Here is a 9,478-nt window from a genome sequence, read left to right as displayed (position 1 = left end):
CAAAAATGGAGGTTTTACTTCCCCCTCTGTAAATAAAGATAAGATTGAGCCCTATTTGTGCAGGACTCTGAGCCACCTGCCACTGCCTCAGAAGCTTAAGTTTACTACTCCTGTCAAATCTCCAAGGAGTTAAAATACCTTAATCTTGGGTTCTTTGGGTTCAGAACAGACGGAACAACTTAAGCCCACATGTGTTCAGTGCCTACTGAAGATTCAGAAATAAATATCCTCCCTGGTATCTGCCTTCTAGGAGCTCAAGTCCATTACTGAGCCCTACTTATCTCTAAACAATCACAACGTACCACAGTATGTAGCTGGCATGGCAGGGTCTACAGGAAAAGCTGCAGAAGCTAAGAGGAGAACAAGTTTGCCTTTATATGAGATGCAATGTTTTGCACCTAGCAAGAGTTATTTTTACTTTGTTTTAAATGCAGCTGAATTAATAAGAACTAATATTTACTGAGTGATTACTATGTATGAGCAACATTTAAGCCTTTCATATCTTTCTCGTCTAGATTTTTATTAGCATGTCCTAATTGAATAAAAATGAGATATGCCATTTAGTCTTCTCTCTCTTTCTCTCTTTCTCTCTCTTCCTCTTGCTCCCCGCTCCCTACCTATTCCTTTTCACTGTCACCCTTCCCCTAACCTGCTGGGGCAATAAGCTTAAAACACAACTCTTACCCACCATTCTATTTATCCAAACCCTGGAGGATTTTGCATTGCAAACCAAAGCACTAAAATCAGAACCTTTCTGCCCAGAATTAAATGCCCTCCATCTTCTGGCTGGTGTTCTTTACTGTATTATTTACACCTAGTTATCATCCCTGTATATTCACTGTTAACAAAAATCAACTCCTCATTGCTTCCAGTTCCAAGTGCCCCTCTTCCTGAGCCCTAATTAGACCCAGTCCTTCTACTTTCATGTCTTCTTCTCCCCAGTAACCCTTCAGTTCTGCATGATACCAGGTGCCCTATTATCAGCTTTCTCACACCTGAAGTCTCTGTCATAACATGTATCATCATTGTAATTAAACAGCGATGGGTGATATTATTTGTTTAACATGTATTTCCTGAGCTAGAACTAGAACTCAAGGGCTTAAAAGTTATATTCACAATGAGACTCTGGCACATAAAAAAAATACAGTGAAAAGGTATTAACTGTGCCCAGGAAGTACTCGGTGTACTTCACAAATGTTATTTCATATCCCTCAAAGAGTCCTGCGATATCAGTACAATTATTATGATTATAATCCCTATTTTCAGATGAGAAAAACTGAGACACTGGGAGGCTAAATGCATTTCCCAGTATCACATACCTGATCCAAGATTCAAACCCAGGCCACCCCGCTACAGAAGCCATGCCCATAGCCACTGTGCTGCCCCAGGCCTTTGCATGGGAGGAGCCCAGGATATATTTATTGCACAAACAGAAATTCTTCGTAAGCCCTTCAATCTTTGAGAATATTGATACCCTTCACTTTCTGCCTTTTCTGATGCCTATTTGCCTATGTGAACCGTGATCTTGGTACTCCTGGCTACTGGCTGTGTTCTTTCAGCAAGCACACTGGTATTCTGGAGCCATGCCCTCACCTACGAATGCCTTGAGGAGGAATTGCATGCCTCCTGGTCTCACAACAGGCTCCCTCCGCCAGGAGGATGGATGCATTTGGACAGGAGCACTGTGCGGGCTTCTTTCCCTGGATATGCCTAGCTTTCTCTCTCAACTCCCTCTCTCTTCCATGTTGCCAGAGCTCCTGTTTCCTGAAGCCTGAGCTTGCCATGGCCGTTACCTTGGTGGCATATGATTTCTAAAAAGGGTTTTTTAGAAAGACGTCCAGAAAAACACTATCCTGTTGGCTTAGTGTCCAAGGATAACCCTATTGCCAATTGCAGTAGTCTACGTGAATTAGTAACTCAGCATATGTAAGCCCTTTTGAAATCTCCGATAGTTGCTCCCTTGTTTCGCTTTGTTTTTTGGGACCTCACTTTTGCAATGACTGAAAGATGAGGTAGGCACGGCAGGTAGCCCCACTTTACAGAAAAGGAAACAGGCTCGGGAACTTAGTATGACTCACAGAGGAACACACTTTTGTAATGATGGACCCACAGCTTGACCCATCAAGGCTGGTGGACTGGCTCTCTCTTTGTTTCTCTGTTAAACACTGTTTTGGTGGCTTAATGATCAATCCATTCCACTCTCCTCTGTCTTTTCACCTTCCTCTTTGTAATAACAGGCTTGCCTTACCCCAGCTCTAACTCTCTGCCACATTCCACTAGGGGGAGCTCTACATAGGCTGTTGGTAGGGTGTGACTGACTGCCTTGCATCCATTTTCCTCTTGTGCTAACACCACCTTTCATTTCCTATGGGAAACCAGCCTTTTAAGTCTCAGTCCATGTGGTTCTACGGGTGCTGATTCTAGCCCTGGCTCTAGGACATATGACCAAGATCAGCCAGGCAGGGGGTTCTGTCCCAGTGGTCACTGTGGTGGGTTTAGAGATGGGTACAATCTGTCAGCCCCGCCACATTTACTGGAACCGTTATTAAAACTCATAAAAACAATATGCTAAGAATGGGCATACTTAGCTGGTAAAACCCAAGCCTGGAGTTCTGGCGATGACCTTTGTCACCACAATGAGGAGGCCTGACGGGGAATGAAGGCAACACGGAGAAAGGCTTATCCACAAGATAGACCCAGAGATACCTGGAGTCACAGATGGACACTTGACCTTCTCAGCCAATAACATTCCTTTCTATTTTAGCCAGTTTGCTTGGCTTTTTGTCACTCACTATCAAATGTATCCTGATAGCATTATCCATCAGGACGATTGAGTTGTTGTTTTTTTTTAAATATACTTTATTGATTTTTTACAGAGAGGAAGGGAGAGAGATAGAGAGTTAGAAACATCGATGAGAGAGAAACATCGATCAGCTGCCTCCTGCACATCTCCTACTGGGGATATGCCCACAACCCAGGTACATGCCCTTGACCAGAATCGAACCTGGGACCTTTCAGTCCGCAGGCCGACGCTCTATCCACTGAGCCAAACCGGTTTCGGCAGGACGACTGAGTTTTAGATACACAACCTTGAAGCCCTTGATTTACAGAGACCAGAAGCAGAGAGATGAACTTGGAGCCAGGTGACCAGCCAGCAGTCTAGTTCTGTCTCCAGGAAGCCCTGTGCTCCAGACAAATCAAGCCTATTTGTCCTTCTGGGACGTGTGTTCTCAACTTATTTGGCAGGCAGAATTCTAGAACTGACCCCAGTACTCCGGCCCTTATATAATCCCTCTCCTTGGAGTGGGGGTAGAACCTGTAAATATAATGAGATATAACTCTCATGATTATGTTAGATTATCTAGCAAGGAACAGTGGGTGATCTCTAGGTCTCTGATTGATAGCTAGCAGGAAAACAGGAACCTGAGTCCTACAACAAGAAGGAAGTGAATTCTGCCTACAGTGTCTGAGCTGAGGACACCAAGCTCCAGATGACAGTCACAGCCTTAGCTCACCCACTGCTTTCAGTCTGATGAGACCCTGAGTAAAGAATTCAGTCATTCCGTGCCTGGACTTCTGACCTGCAGGAACTGTGATACAGTAAGTGTGGGCTATTTTTTAAGCCATTAAATGTGTGGGAATTTGTTGCACACCAACAGAAAATTACTATGATCTATAACTTGGGTAGTTGTATCAAATCATCTCTACAGTCAGTCTCCCCTTTCAGATCTGACCATGCACGATCAGGTGACAGTATCTGCTGCTGCTAAATATCTGCAGGTTCCTATATGATATCTCAATGCCCCATAGCCTACCTCACATCTACTCACAAATACCTTCCAGGCGAGAGAAGGGAAAATCCCTCCCACTCAGCTTGCAAAGCTATCCCACCAGTGCTTGCTTGCCCTGTTAATTTATAATTTTGAAGTTAATTCCATCTGGATACACATGATTACTGGGGGTGGGGGAAGTGAAAGCGAGTATCTATTTGTCCCACAGCTTGCTCTCGACCAGGAAGACAGTCTTCCAATCTGGTGACATCATTTTTTTTTTCGATGGGAATAAATACTAATTATTTTCAAGTCAGTGAGTATAGTGGATGTGAGAAATAGAGTTTGAAGTCAAACAGATTTGGGCCCAAACCTGGCATCACCATTCCCCAGGAAGGCACAAAGTAAGCCTTACCAGGAACTGTACACATGCAGCATTAACCCTGCAAGTCTCAATGTCTTCCTTTGACAAGTGGGGATCCAATAACTTACCTGGAATTTATTTATTGAGTCCCTTCTCTGAGCCAGACATCTGGTCCAGAGCAGTGAACGGATCATTCCCCTTGCGAGCGTTCAGTCTCATTAGGAAGTAACCCTTATCCCAGCAAGGTTGTTGTAATGATTAAATGAGATAAGCGCTTAGCATGAAGCCTGATATATGGTACCTACATCAATGGGAGCCAAGCTTAGAGATGTTATACCTCCCACTAATAATCATGTAATTATTAATAACAGCATTTATTGAGCACTTACTTTGGACCAGGCATTTCTCTGTTTTCCATGTGTCAACTTATAGAATCTTCATAAAAATTCCAATAGGTAGGTGCTATGATTATCATCCCTAAAGAGAAAAAATTAGTAAGACATAAATTCATATAGTTGAACCCAAAATTCAATGCACTTAACCATGATTCCCTGTCCCCTCTCACTTGATACCTTTAAAATAAAAGGGATGAGATAGGGGAGAGAGTTGTTTTGTTTACATGTTTTATTTTGAGTGGTGAATCCTTCCCTATACCCCAATTGTATATATTGTGAGTACCCCATACATGACAGATTCTGAGCAAGTTACCCTCACTGCCTGGGCTGACCTGGTCAGACAAAATAATATCACTAGCTTGCTGTTTTCCTTTATTGTTTTTATTTGCCATATATTTCATGCCTAAAATGTGCCAGGAAGTTTGCTAAGAGCTTCACAAATATTATATAATTAAATTCAGTGATTAAAATAAGCTTCAAAAAAGCCACGAGTCACAGGTTTTCTCCACTCTCACAGATGAAGAAACTGAGGATCTGAGAAATGAAATGAGCCCAGCTGGTGTGGCTCAATGGTTGAGTATCGACTCATGAACTAAGAGGTCAAGGTTTAATTCCTGGTCAGGGCACGTGCAGGTTTGCAGGCTCAATGCCCAGTAGGGGGCATGCAGGAGGCAGCCAATTGATCATTCTCTCTCATCACTGATGTTTCTATCTCTCCCTCCCTCTCCCTCTCCCTTTCTCTTTCTGAAATCAATAACAACATATTAAAAAAAGAAAAAAAGGAAGTAAAATAATTTGCTCAAGAACCCCAGCTAGCAAGAGCTGACGTTTGGCTTGAAATCCCAACCCCATGAGTCTGTGTTCTTTTTTTTTTCTTCTTTTTTTAAATATATTTTATTGATTTTTTTACAGAGAGGAAGGGAGAGAGATAGAGAGTCAGAAACATTGATGAGAGAGAAATATCGATCAGCCGCCTCCTGCACACCCCCTACTGGGGATGTGCCCGCAACCCAAGTACATGCCCTTGACTGGAATCGAACCTGGGACCCCTCAGTCCGCAGGCCGACGCTCTATCCACTGAGCCAAACCGGTTTCAGCGAGTCTGTGTTCTTAAATGCTCTGCTTATCTGTACTCAGCCATGCCAGGTCGCACCTTTGCGAACTGTAACACAGGACTGCAAGCCCCACTTACTTGCGCCCAGTGACATTAAAGTAGCAAGGAAACACATTTTCATTCAGCTTCAGCATCACTGTTCCTGAGAAGGTACGGTTGTCTTATTATTTTATGACATAAATATCCTTTTGCCAGTGTTTATAATTGACTTCTATTGCAATTAGCTTGAGTTTAGCTGGCTAATCCTAATTTTGTTTTTAAAAGTTACCTTTATTGTTGAAAGTACTGCAGATGTTCCCCTTTTTCCCTCCCATTGACCCCCCCCACTTCACCCTGCTCCCACCCCCCCACCCTTTTGTGTCAAACCACCAGATATGCTTAGATTTGCAATATTTCTTGGTGTCCCTCCTTAGTGTTACCTCTTGTCTACCTCTTGCCTGGGGCAGCCACTGCCAGTGGATCACGAGACCCTCTCCCACAAAACCCCCAAACACTTCAGTACAGCCCTCGTAGCAACAACTACCCATCAATTAGACTAGTCACAGGAGATGAAACCCAAGTGTCAGCCCTGCATGTTCTCTACCTGAGACAGGTGAAGGCTCTCTGTAGATGCTAGAGATAAAAGCATACCTATCTGATGGCAAGATCAAATAGAAAGAATTATCTAAATTGTGAACTAAGGATATCTTTCTCTTTCCATCCTGAAGGCCAAGCACTGTGTCACTTTTACCCTCCCCCATGTTTCATTACAGATGTCAGCGCAGAAAAATTGTTTACGGAGCCCGGGTCCCGACTGCTAGCTTGTGTAAAATACAATATTTATGAAATCCAGACATAGTTGTAAGTATCAAACCTAATTTCATTGGTATGTGGGCACTGCAGGCTTTACTAGGGACAGGTAGCCCAAGAAAAAAATTAATGTCTGTTTGCTTAAACAATGAGGGGGTAAACAAAGCCACGGTTAATGAATGTAGGCATTGTTTTTCTCTGCCAGGACAGGTGCCTGCGTTAGTTGTTGCTGATACGAACACTGTTAAGCAAGCACGCCAGGATCCAACCAAGCCATGTGCGTTTCCATGCGAATCATCCTGCTGGGTCGCTGCACACGCCAGGGGCTGCAACAACTCTTCAGACAGGCTTTGAACAGGAGCACTTAATCAAACTGGCAGTATCAATTAGCATTCTCTTGCTTAGAAATGACAAGAAACTCATATGAAACTAACTGCAGCAACAACAAAAAAAAGAAAGAAAGAAAGTATTGCTTCATGTAACAGAAAAAAAAAAAAAGACATAGAACTTGCTTGGATTTGACTTCATGTCATCAGGACCCATCCTGCCTGCCTCTCTCAGTTCCTCGTTCCTCTGGGTGGCAAGTGGTCAAGCAGAAGTTCTTTACACGTAGCTGAACAGTGAATGCTAACTGCTCCTGAAAGTCCCAGCAAAAATCCCAAGACTGGGAGTCTAAATGGCTGCAATGGGGTTGTGTCCCCATCACTGAATTTCCATCATGGTGTTCTGTGCTCCATATCCAGAGGATAACTCACTATCGCCTCAGTCAGATGGATTAAGGGGAAAAGGTGGCTCCTCAGAAGAACTTTTGGGGGTGCTATCAGCAGAAATATGGGGAAAAAGATGTGATACAAAAGCAACAAATGTCCACATCCCCAATGCATTTGGCCCAAATCACAGCTGGCTGCTGGTCTCCCTTAGGAATACACACACACACACACACACACACACACACACACACACACACACCACATTTAAATTTTAAATAATTTTTTTAGTATTTCACCTAAAAGCAACAGTGGATGCTCAGGATATTCACCTTCACGGATAGGTCTGTCCACCTCAGTATCTTAGAATCAGCATCTTCATCTCTTAGAACCCATACCTCTTTTTCAACATGCAGACCATGTTTTTCTTACATCTTTCCTAGGGTTCTTTTAGCATCCTAGAACTTTAACAGAGAGAAGCTTAAATATGGCTGAACCTTCCACATTTTACAATTCAACGATCACAGTTAATTTTCAAATATTCTAATGATGTTATTAAACATCACCAAAGATAGTAAAAATTGATTTTATTCCTTTTTGTAAATTTACATGCCCAAACTCAAAAGCATTACAAAGAACAGGAGAAAATGCATGTGACTAGAAAGTGGGAGCTAGAAATGTGTTGTTGTTTTTTAATTGCCTCCTTTTCCTATCTCAAGAGACTACAGAGCATAATCCAGGTATCTATGTATTGAAAATATCAAAACAATGAGCAATAACCTGCATATGGCATTTCCCACTCTCTGATCTCCACCAGTAGCTCTAGTATACTGATTGCTTTAAGCACATGTATGGTGATGTCTAATCAATATATTGAGAGATCTATGGAACTGGCATGTAAGAAGAAGCCAAGAATTACATTCAGAGGCTCATATTCTCCTGGTGGCTTCTGTATTCATTCAACCACGTGGTCCTGTCATTAGCACAGACTCTGATGCCCAGGTCTCAGCGCTATGGCAACAGAATCTCAGCTGATGAACTGCACCTAAAGATGACAGCAATCTACTTCTCTCCTACCAGATCATCACCAACCTTCTAAAAGCTGTCTGGTAGAAGCACTCACAAAACTCCTAAGATCTCATATAGATATTCAAAGTTACTATATGAAACTAGATATACCATTATAAAACATGGCAGGAAAATAGTTCTGTGTGGTTATAAAGACTTCCACATAGTGGTAAAGAGCATGTTTGCAGCCAGACAAACCTGGGTTCAAATTCAACCACTGTCATTCATTTCATTGGGCCATAATTGCTTCACCACTCTGAGTACCACTTTTCTCATAAGTAACATGGGCCCCATAATATTTAGTTTAGGGAACTGAGTAAAGATCAAAACTATTACTGCTTGGCAAAATGCCTAACACCTTTAATTCTCAGTCCAGTGAATGATGAAATCAGATTGTGTTATCTCACTGTCAAGGGAATTAAGGTTAACAGTGTGGCTTACACTGCATGGTTTGTAAATGGTAGATCCAAGATAAAAACTCAGAACCTAAGTTCTCATCTGGCATAGAGAATTGTACTCACTAAATGTTAGTTGAGTGAATGAATGAAAACAATCAACACACCTACATTCAACATCTAGTCTTCTTTTTCCTCTTTTTGTTTTTGCATAAAAGGATTAGAAGTTCTAACATATGACGAGCAACCAGAATATATATATTCTGCTTGGTACATTAGCCTAGATAACAAACTAGTGAAACAATGAAAAATACTCCCCTAGTATGTATAATGTTACCATTTCTTACTGTATACAGTGAGGAAGGGAAAGCATATGAGAGGAAGAATGGTTTTTTTCTTTTATATTCTGTTAACAGAGTATATTTTTTCACTCTTTAAAAAAAATAATTACCTGTAGCTGGGATGGTGAGGCTCAGTGGTTGAGCATCAACTTATGAACCAGGAGGTCACAGCTCGATTCCCAGTCAGGGCACATGCCTGGGTTTCGGGCTTCATTCCCAGTGGGAGGTGTGCAGGAGGCAGCCGATAGATGACTCTCTCTCATCATTGATGTTTCCATTTCTCTCTCCCTCTCGCTTCCTCTCTGAAATCAATAAAAATCTTAAAAAATAAAAAATAATTACCTGTAAGTTGAAATGAACCTAGGAGTTGAAAAAACTCTGGCTGTTGCCCCAAACCCTTGACAGGCCACCCAGGATAGGCCAAGACAGGTCCTGCCTGCTCTGCAAATCTCTGAAGGCCACCAAAGGTTTCCTGAAGAAGAAACCCTTCATTTCCCATAGTATTTTCTTTTATTTTATTTTTTGAAATATATTT

General features: G+C 42.1%; 1 long non-coding RNA gene across 2 annotated transcripts; it reads left to right on the top strand.

Moving 5' to 3' along the window:
• Positions 1–1,997: 1,997 nt before the first annotated feature.
• LOC308528276 lies at positions 1,998–8,777 on the top strand. 2 transcript variants are annotated; one of them, XR_013996685.1, is made up of 4 exons: positions 1,998–3,600; positions 5,667–5,793; positions 6,396–6,483; positions 6,638–8,777. It is a non-coding gene; the product is annotated as an uncharacterized lncRNA (long non-coding RNA). The 2 variants fall into 2 exon arrangements; XR_013996686.1 differs by lacking the exon at positions 5,667–5,793 and having other exon boundaries at positions 6,638–7,706.
• The last annotated feature ends 701 nt before the right edge of the window (positions 8,778–9,478 follow it).

The sequence above is a fragment of the Myotis nattereri genome (assembly GCF_964212035.1).
Source record: "Myotis nattereri genome assembly, chromosome: 12".
In the NCBI taxonomy this organism is placed as follows: Eukaryota; Metazoa; Chordata; class Mammalia; order Chiroptera; family Vespertilionidae; genus Myotis; species Myotis nattereri.
This window is presented reverse-complemented; position numbering and strand designations above follow the sequence as displayed.